The 8956-nt window shown below is 37.0% G+C and overlaps 1 long non-coding RNA gene across 8 annotated transcripts; it reads left to right on the top strand.

Moving 5' to 3' along the window:
- The first annotated feature begins 2259 nt into the window (after positions 1-2259).
- Positions 2260-7792, top strand: LOC110784731 (uncharacterized). Of its 8 annotated transcripts, none has more exons than XR_008922921.1 (8): positions 2261-2451; positions 3856-4006; positions 4848-5131; positions 5214-5276; positions 5730-5843; positions 6028-6550; positions 6628-6739; positions 7437-7792. It is a non-coding gene; the product is annotated as an uncharacterized lncRNA (long non-coding RNA). The 8 variants fall into 8 exon arrangements; XR_008922916.1 differs by lacking the exon at positions 6028-6550 and adding an exon at positions 3329-3401 and having other exon boundaries at positions 2268-2451; XR_008922915.1 differs by lacking the exon at positions 6028-6550 and adding an exon at positions 3322-3401 and having other exon boundaries at positions 2268-2451.
- Positions 7793-8956: the final 1164 nt, after the last annotated feature.

The raw sequence follows: 8956 nt of genomic DNA, 5'->3' as shown, positions 1-8956 counted from the left end.
CGACGTCACTTGTACTATGGTTGGAACAGCTGAAACTGCAGAAGACCTTTACGGTTTTCAAGTGGATGAAGCCATCCAAGTCATTGAGGACTATAATTTAGCATTTCTAGATCCACGTGCATCCCGGGTCATCCCTAAAATATTGCTAGCTCAAGGCTATTTCCCGGGAACTCCATTCGGCATAAGGAAGAAGAACTACGTGTTCCATCCCCTACCCAACAAATCTACTCCCTTTGGCCTAGGCTATGAGCCCACAGAGGAAGATATTGCTGACCACTTGTATAGGCTACGCCTTAAGCCAGCCAAGACAAAACAAACCACCCTTCTTCCCCCATATCAAAGAAACCTTAACGGTATGTTTGTCCGGGAAGGAGAAGAACACCCATACTGTGACTTCCCTGAACCCTTCGCTCAGGATGGCCTGCTAAAACCCGGATTTGAAATTTTCCATGATTGTCATACTTTGAATGTGGCACCCCACCTCACCAAGACTGAAACAGCTGAAATATTGGACAACCAAGCTCTATGGACATTGTTTAACGAATCGAGGCCTGTGGAGGACGAGACTGTGATGACTACCCTAGCCCTACAAGATGAAAGTTTCGATCAACCTCGGTTAATCGCTCCTACATCAACACTAGAAGAGGCCGAGAACGGATGGGTGAAGACATGTCAGTGGGTCAACACAAAGGGAATAGAGTTCAAGATGAGTACAGGCGAAGGACCAAGGTTCTACGAGACTAAACCCATGGTTTGAGCCGTAGAGAGCACTTTAGCAAAACGCATAGTAGGTCTTTAGATGATAGAAAGAATAAAACTTTAGATATGGTCCTAGGAACCCTTAGAATATTGGTTAATTTATTTCAGTGTGTTTTCCTTACTTTCAAAATTAATAAAGGCGTAAAATTTCTCCTAAGATATTATTCTAACACTAAATAAGCACTAATCATACTTGCAAATATAAAAAATAAAGTGGCCCACTTTAGGCCCAATAGCAAGGCCCACTCTATCTTGAATCGTGACATCGAAACCAATTCTCGAAATCCACAAAATAAACCATACCATCCCCTCCATATTCCCAAGACATAAGGGTCAAGCCCGTGCGACCCAAAGAAATCAAAAAAAATCAAACAATGCAAATGTTGCTCAACAAAAAAAAATCATAAAACATGAACCCATCATCCCCACCATTAACAACACCCACCTCAACCCACCCAAAAATCCTACGCAAAGATCTTGATATCTTCTGCACCCTAACTCCATTTTCAAAGTCGTTTCGAGTTACGAATAGAAAAAATTAATCCGAACGAAAATGCGTCGAACGCTAACAGTCCAGAAGGCTTCTAAAATTGCGTCAAAATTGATTTATGACGAATAAAAAGTAAAATGAAATAAAGAAAAAGAAATAAATGCAAGAACATGTGAAGTAATGCGCCGAGAAACCTACCCAGAAATCATTTTCAGCGCCCAGAGCTGGGCGCCGGAATCTTTAACGCCCCAGCCTGGGCGCTGAATCTCTCTGCCTGCCAAATTTTGCCCAGAAGTGCTCGTAATTTTATCCGCACATACACGGAAAAATAACGAACACTTGGGGGGGTACAACACGTATTCAGATATACGTACCAAAAAAAAAACACATGAAAAGATTTTTGTGCAAAATACATGGCTTACGGCAAAGCAGCAGATTAAAATGATAATAAACTTCACTTATGTTACCGTTTCAAATAATATGTTTCCATCTCAGAACATACTTATCAAATTCGGCATCCTAGAATTTATTCTAGCTAGAACTACGCGCGACCTGATTCTAAGTTAAAGTTATTTAACAAGGATACGTAGGCAATCCTGTTTGTGGATTCGGTCCAGTCAAATAAAAAATATAACGTGTATAAGTGTTGGAAATGAGCAAATAAAAAAGAGAAACAAAAGGAAAATTAGAAAAATAAAATTACGCCTTTATTAATATTTATAAATAAATAAGAAGGAAAACAAAAAGTGCTAAGGAATGAAAAACAAACACAACTGAAATAAAAAAAAGGCACCTACACCCACTACTACAAAAGGCGTGTTTTCTAGACGTCTTGGGCTCGACGCCTGCAATGCAGCGTTGGAGTAAGATTTTCGTTTCCGTGTTTTCTCGACGCCCTTGGGTGTCGAACTAATTGTAGTCACCTTTTAGCGTCGAGGGATATAGCAAAATGTCACGTGCAAAGCACATGGTCTCAATTAGCAGGCTCTGTGTTACATTTTGGGAAAAAAAAACCGTCCCCACCCCCTTCTTTCTCTCTCTTAATCGTCTTCTGCTCTCAACCTCAACCTCAACCTCAACCCTTGCCTCTTCTACTCTCTCACTTCTCATCCTTGAAATTTCTAGATCTACTCCAGGCTTGAAGATTCTGCCCCAATTTCAAGAAATACGACAAAATATGAACGAAATTTAAAGACTTTGAGGTATTAATTTGTCTCTGATTTTTGAATTTGTAGATATTCAGGTTCTTGCCTCAAGTTGAAATTTTTGTTCGATTCTGTGAATTTAATTGTCCGTTTTCTATCAATTCTTTCTCCTGACTTCATATTCGATTCGATTAATGTATGTTTTGATCTGGGTACATTTAGGTTTTCTACACTTACTATTTTTTTTTTGTCGTTATCTTTTACTAATATGGATTTCTCCCATTTGTGTTCATTCGAATGATATGTCCAATTAGGGTTCTCAATTTTTTTCCCATTTCGATCAATTTAAGCATAGGAAATTTGGGAAAGAAAATGTTGTGTAGATTCGAACTTGAAACCCTCCACTTGCCGGTTAGTTTAGGGATGAAATCTTGCTTGAATTTGTATGTGATTTGACTTAGGGACCGTTTTTTTAGTTTCAAGGTTTACCAGGATAACTAGAAGATAGTTTCTCCTTCACACTGTCTCCTTTATTGATTCAGGTCTTACCAATTTCACCATCTCTGTCTCATGAAGATAGGCTAGCACCAGATTTTTTTTTTGCTTAAATGCTTATGGTATCTCATACTTTAAGACCTTTCCTGACGTGGAGATACGTTTAGACCTTTCTCGGCTCTAATAAACAAATTAACTTTTAGTGGATGAAGGGGGGTCAAAGGCTCGAAGCACACACTATAAATTTTTCATATGCTGTTAAAATCATTTGGAAAGGCATTAAAACAGTTTGTCGGTATGCGTTTGATTGGGCTGGATGATGTTGATGTGCAGATTTAGTTGTAAACTTATTTTAATTTTAGTGCAATTATATGGAGCGCCTTATCTTGAATTTCATTGACTGTTTTCTGAGGTTATCGTAAAAAAACTCAGTTTGCAGCTGCAGATATTTACCGTGCCCTGTTTTTCTTCACTCCACGTGAAGCTGTTTAGAACTGTATTCTGGGCTTTAGGTAATCACTTTTGGCTCTTAGATTAATGTCACTGATTAAGTTCCTATGATTATTGTGGTTCTTGGGGTACTTGATGATTAGTGGCTTTTGGGATTTTGGGTGTTTCAAAGACTTAGTTAATCACTCTTTAAGTTTTTCTTTAGGTTGGAGTTTCTTTCAAATCTTATTGAATCCATGCTTATTTTTCATTAGTTATCATATCTGGTGAATTACATTTCACAAGATATGCTAATATGTTTATTGATTACATTGCTAAAAAATAGCCTGGTTGAATTTTCATTAGTTAAATTTGGTGACTCAGTGAGCAATGTGCAAGTTATGAATGTATATATTCTGGTGTCCTACAGTATATGTGAAGTGTTGGCTACTATATTTTTACTATATCCTAGCGTTAATCCTTAATCCTGACTAGGACAAGGCCCCTTGCTTATGTTTTATTTATTTAATATTCAAGGTTGTTTAGCGACTGCAATGGAGGATATGCAGCAGCTATAAATTTGCAAATAGAGAGAAGGCTAAAGCTGCAAACTTAATCCCTCCGTCTGCGGATCTACTCATGGATTTACATGTTTGGACACCAAATATATAGGTTGTATCAATTACAGGTTGTTTTCCGCCCCCTCTCTTGCTCTCTTACCTTTATTGTTTCAATTATTCACTTACCTTGCGGCTTTTATCAAATTTTGTTTATTATTTGTAAAATTTATAGGATATACTACGTATTATTTGCAGGATTTAATTTTCTCTTTAAAGCCTTTCATTGTAGTTTAGGGTTTCAATTCTTTGATAATGATTGGTGTTTTGGATTGTAACTTTTTCTACACTTTTTCAAAATTTGAAATTGAATTATGTTGAAGTATCGGCTCTTCATTTGCAAGATTTTAAGTCTCACATCATGATGTCTCCCCTCTTTTTGAATTTCGATTATGTGTAGGTTAAGAAAATTTATCTTTAGATATTTGGCTAATGTATGCAACACAACTGAATGGAACTTTACAAAACAAAACTAAACTGGACTTTATAAAACGGAACAGAATAGTATGGAACTAAGCAGAACACTTTTGATAGAACCGGAGTTTAAGAAACAGAACTGAACTTTACGAAATAGAACAGAACTGACCTTTATGAAACAGAACACAATGCTTTAAAGCGCCTCAAGCCCTTCAACTGTACCTTTTGACATGCTAAAAATGTTCCTGGGCAAGTCAAAATATGATCTATTTCTGGTCATTGCTTGTCGCATATGCAATTGCTTACTTATGTTTAAATTTGGATCTCTTTAGTTGAGCCATAATTTTATTTTTGTGTATTCCTCTATTTATATGAAGTTAGGTCCCACTTTAGGTCGTGGTACAATTGGTTTAAACATCAAATAATTTAATTCGTTTTTCTAGTTCTGAAATTTACAGTGAACTTACTTCTTCTTTTTTTCTTTTTTTTTTACAGAGGGCGGTGAACTTACTTATTGAACTGACTTTGAATGCATATATGGCTGATATAATTTCATTGACTTTTCAATCTTTGTGGAAATGATCTTTAAGTTAAGTGACCGTGGTTCTTTATGCTAATATAGGACAGGGATCTCGATCATTACACTATAACAATCTGGTTCTTTTTGCTAATGTAAGATGTTGCTTGTTGTAGCCATTAAATTGTTCCCAAGTTTGGCCCAGAAGAACTTCTCTTGCTTTTCCCACAAGGATGTGAATTAATACAAGGAGACAAAGGTGGTATGTACTCATTCCAGCCTTTTTATAATCTATGCATTTTATTTTTCGGTGTATAAATGTAACTCAAGAGCTGGTGTTGCAGACCATCCTCCCATGGACACACAACTGAGATTGATTTGTCTCTTAATCAAGCCAGACCCATCTGGTAATAAAGTTTCAAATTTCAATCGCTCACTTTAAGTCTTTAACCAAAAGAATTTGAAATAAGTCAATAACACTAATATCCTAAAATCTTCTTATAGTAGTATGCTTTTTTGAAGTAGCTGGATTGACATTAGAATGGATAGTTGGAAGATATGGATGAGATGTAGAAGTTGTAGAGTTGTTCAACGTTCTGTTGTTAAGTGAGATCAACAACTCTATAAGTTATGAAGTGTGTAAAACTGATTATCTATATTTTGGTGTTTGTTGTTCTTCATTTCCATTATTTTGTGGGTTTCTTGAGTTGATTCGCGAATATGACAACAAAGAAATTGAAATATGTAGCCGTAGAGTCTCCTTGAACCTTGATCACAGCATTCAACTAGCTCATATGATCTAAATCATTTTCTTTTACATCAAATCCATCTCTCGTAATTTCTGTCACCTCTTTTTGCAGCTTTTCATAATTTGTGGATGTTGCAGCACTCTGTCATTGCCAATTACCGTAAGGTTAAAGTGTCTCAGTCCCAACTGGTAAACATATCCTGCGTTGGAGGATCAAATTAGCCAGGTACCAAATAGAAATTTTCTTACTACACTAAATGCGTACCTCTCTCTCCTCTCTCCTCTCTCCTCTGTCATTTTCATTTCTTACTTTTTCTGTAATAATTCCATGGTCCTCCCATGAGCTAAATATTTGTTGTTCTTTTAATTTACCCCGCTGTCTGCCTGTTGTGGTAACCATATGTAGATAGTTTGTTCTGCTCCAGGTGCAGTAATATTGAATTTGGGATTAAAAAAACATTGATACCTGAAGCCAGCCTATATAGTCTTGGGAGTGTGTATACTGCATGACTTTCATACTGGCCAGGTCTTCTTTGCTGCAATACACCAATTCCACATTAGTATGACTTCACCAGGCATTTTCTTGAACTATCTATTTGACTGACACGGGATATTTTGATTGATTATATGGGTAGGTTCAGTTGTGTTGCTTGTGAGACACTACAGTACGTCAATCTAACTAGTTTTGTAGTTGGCTACACAACTACTGCACCAAAGAGTATGGTGTAAGACCTTCTGTATAATGAGCTCAACCTTTTACATTAATAGTTGGTTAATGAAATTAAGTGAAACTAAGTAAAGTTTATGACTCAAAATATTTGTCTCCAATACCAAACTTCCATGAGCTAACATGGTTGTCAACTATTGCCGCAATCATGTCTTTCGCGTATTCTACAATCGGTATAGGACTAGCACTCGATAGCATTCTCTCTGGTAATTTCTCTGCCCCTACCCTGCTGTTTTGTTAGCATTATTTATGTATTTAAGAGAAAATTGACTCGATTGTGTAGGGAATGGAGGGAGGACAGCCTTAACAGGAATAGAGATAAGTTTGGGTACATCAGCTGCTGAGAAAACACGGAGGATGTTAAGATCGATTTGAGACATTGCATTTGCTTACAGGTTTTCTCAAATCCTTGTTGACATACAAGTAATTATATTTCCTTGATGAACTTCAATTGTGTTTCGAGATTACATTTCAAATGGAAACTACTGTCTGGATCACATTTTAAAAGGAAGCTACTCATTTTTTTGTGAAGACAGAGTGTCCCATAAGATTAGGCAGCAAATTAGTGTTTAGCTTAAATTCACTGAGGCTAACTGGGACATGTATATTTGTGATGTTAGTAAGGAAGGAGAAGGAAGGAGAATGCAGAAAAGTAGAGGAGGAATAAGGAAGGAAAAAATTGTGTGAGCAGTTGGTTTCCTCTCTTCTCACTTATTCCTTTGTAATTTCTATTTTATGTTAAGCTTGCCACCAACCTGATTAATAGGTGTATTGCTACAATAACAAGAGAACTAATAATTGCGCTTAAGATGTCGACGAAAAAGATTTAGAGTAATATGTAGTACATATTTTAAAGATGCTGACTAAAGTTGAGTGTCCTACTTCTTAATGTGTTGTTTATGTGACTCTGTTTGAATTTTCTTTCTCAAATGACAAGACTAATTTTCTTCTCCATGTTCTCTAATATATTTGTTTTATTAGAAAAAGAACAGAGGCTGCAAGTATAACACTACTAATATAATGCACACAATTCTGGTAAGTTTATTAATTTGTCAGCCTTGCTAATCTCGTCTTGTGTCCAAGTGATTTCAGCCCACCCATAAAGTCTTCAAGTGATTTTAGCATGTGACATGGAGGATATTCGGTGGCTCCAAATTTACAAATCGTGAGATGACAAGAAGCTCCAAAATTGGATATTTTAATGTAAATTATGTAGCTTATGAGCCTTTATAAATAATTGTATTAGTATATAGTACATCCTACTATCCTAGCTATTTAGTTTTTCTAGGTTTCAGTTCTTAGGTTTGATTTATAATATTTTGTAATATTTGGTTAGGATTTCGGTTAGTGATATAGATGGGTGTATTTTTGGATTCTGGTTAGTACCATACATGTACGTACTATGAATTTTAACTACTTAAGTTTTTATACGTTAATTTTATTGATAATTGAAGATCAATTATTCAAAATTTGGGTTTCAGTGATCTTGTGTTGTTTTTTATTTTAAATTTATATATATATATATATATATATATATATATATATATATATATATATATATATATATAATACGTGAGAAAAAAAATCTAATAAAAATAATTCTAGACGCTTTTAGGCGTCGAGAACATAAATTTCTGGTCGCGGGAAGAAAATATTGTCCACACTGAAATTTAATATCTAGACGCATAAAGGCGTCGAGAAGGTCGACGCTGAACAGAAAATATGGTCAACAAAAGGCATCTAGATTCTCGACGCAGGAAGGCGTCGAGAATTCTCGACTGTAATTTTGTCGACGCTTTCTGAAAGCGTCGAGGAGGAATTTCTAGACGCCTTTAAGCGACGCAAAATGGTGAAAAAAGCATCCATAAAAGGCAGAATTTGTAGTAGTGACCCTAACAAGAACTACACTACTCGAGTTCTTCCGGATCATCAAATAAAGTTTTATAGAGGGCAATGTTCGCAGGGTCCACCTCCACAGGCTTCTGCGCCGCCCCTATATCAATCTCCATAAGAGCAGGCTCCTTGACACTAACTTCCAAGGATGCCAAGGCCTCTGAAACATTTTCAGTTTGAACAGCTATAGCCCGCTCAGCCTCAAGGGCACAAACAATGGGAGGGGAAGGATTATCAACATCAATTGGATTAGCCACTGGGTCTACTAGGGGCTGAACTTTCCTAACCCATACATTATTCCGGGGACGATCTCCGCGAGAGCTTGCATTTTTTTTGTGAATAGCAGGCCCCTTCATGTTAGGCACCTTTTTAGGCCTAGAACTGGAACGGGGAGGAACTTCCTTTCGCTTTCGATCAGGACGAGCTTGTACAGTCTTAATACCATGGTCGCGAGGATTAGCAGTATCATGGCTCTCATACTTAGCCCTACCTCGGGGTATCAAAAGCTCAGTCGGCTCTTCATTTCGAGCCTTAGTTCTCACAGCCTTATCATCGGAACTCATCCACAACTTGTAGTTTTCGGAAAGACCCACAAAGCCATCTCTAGCCACGGTCCAACGCGGGAGGCCACCATAATACATAGCCCACGCTTGAACCCGCGCTTCGGAAAAGACCGCTACTTTAGGTGGTATCGTATCGGAAAACGGGATAGTCTGCCT

Source organism: Spinacia oleracea, chromosome 6, assembly GCF_020520425.1.
Source record: "Spinacia oleracea cultivar Varoflay chromosome 6, BTI_SOV_V1, whole genome shotgun sequence".
NCBI lineage: Eukaryota > Viridiplantae > Streptophyta > Magnoliopsida > Caryophyllales > Amaranthaceae > Spinacia > Spinacia oleracea.
Note: the sequence above shows the minus strand (reverse complement) of the source record. Positions and strands in the feature narration are given on the sequence as shown.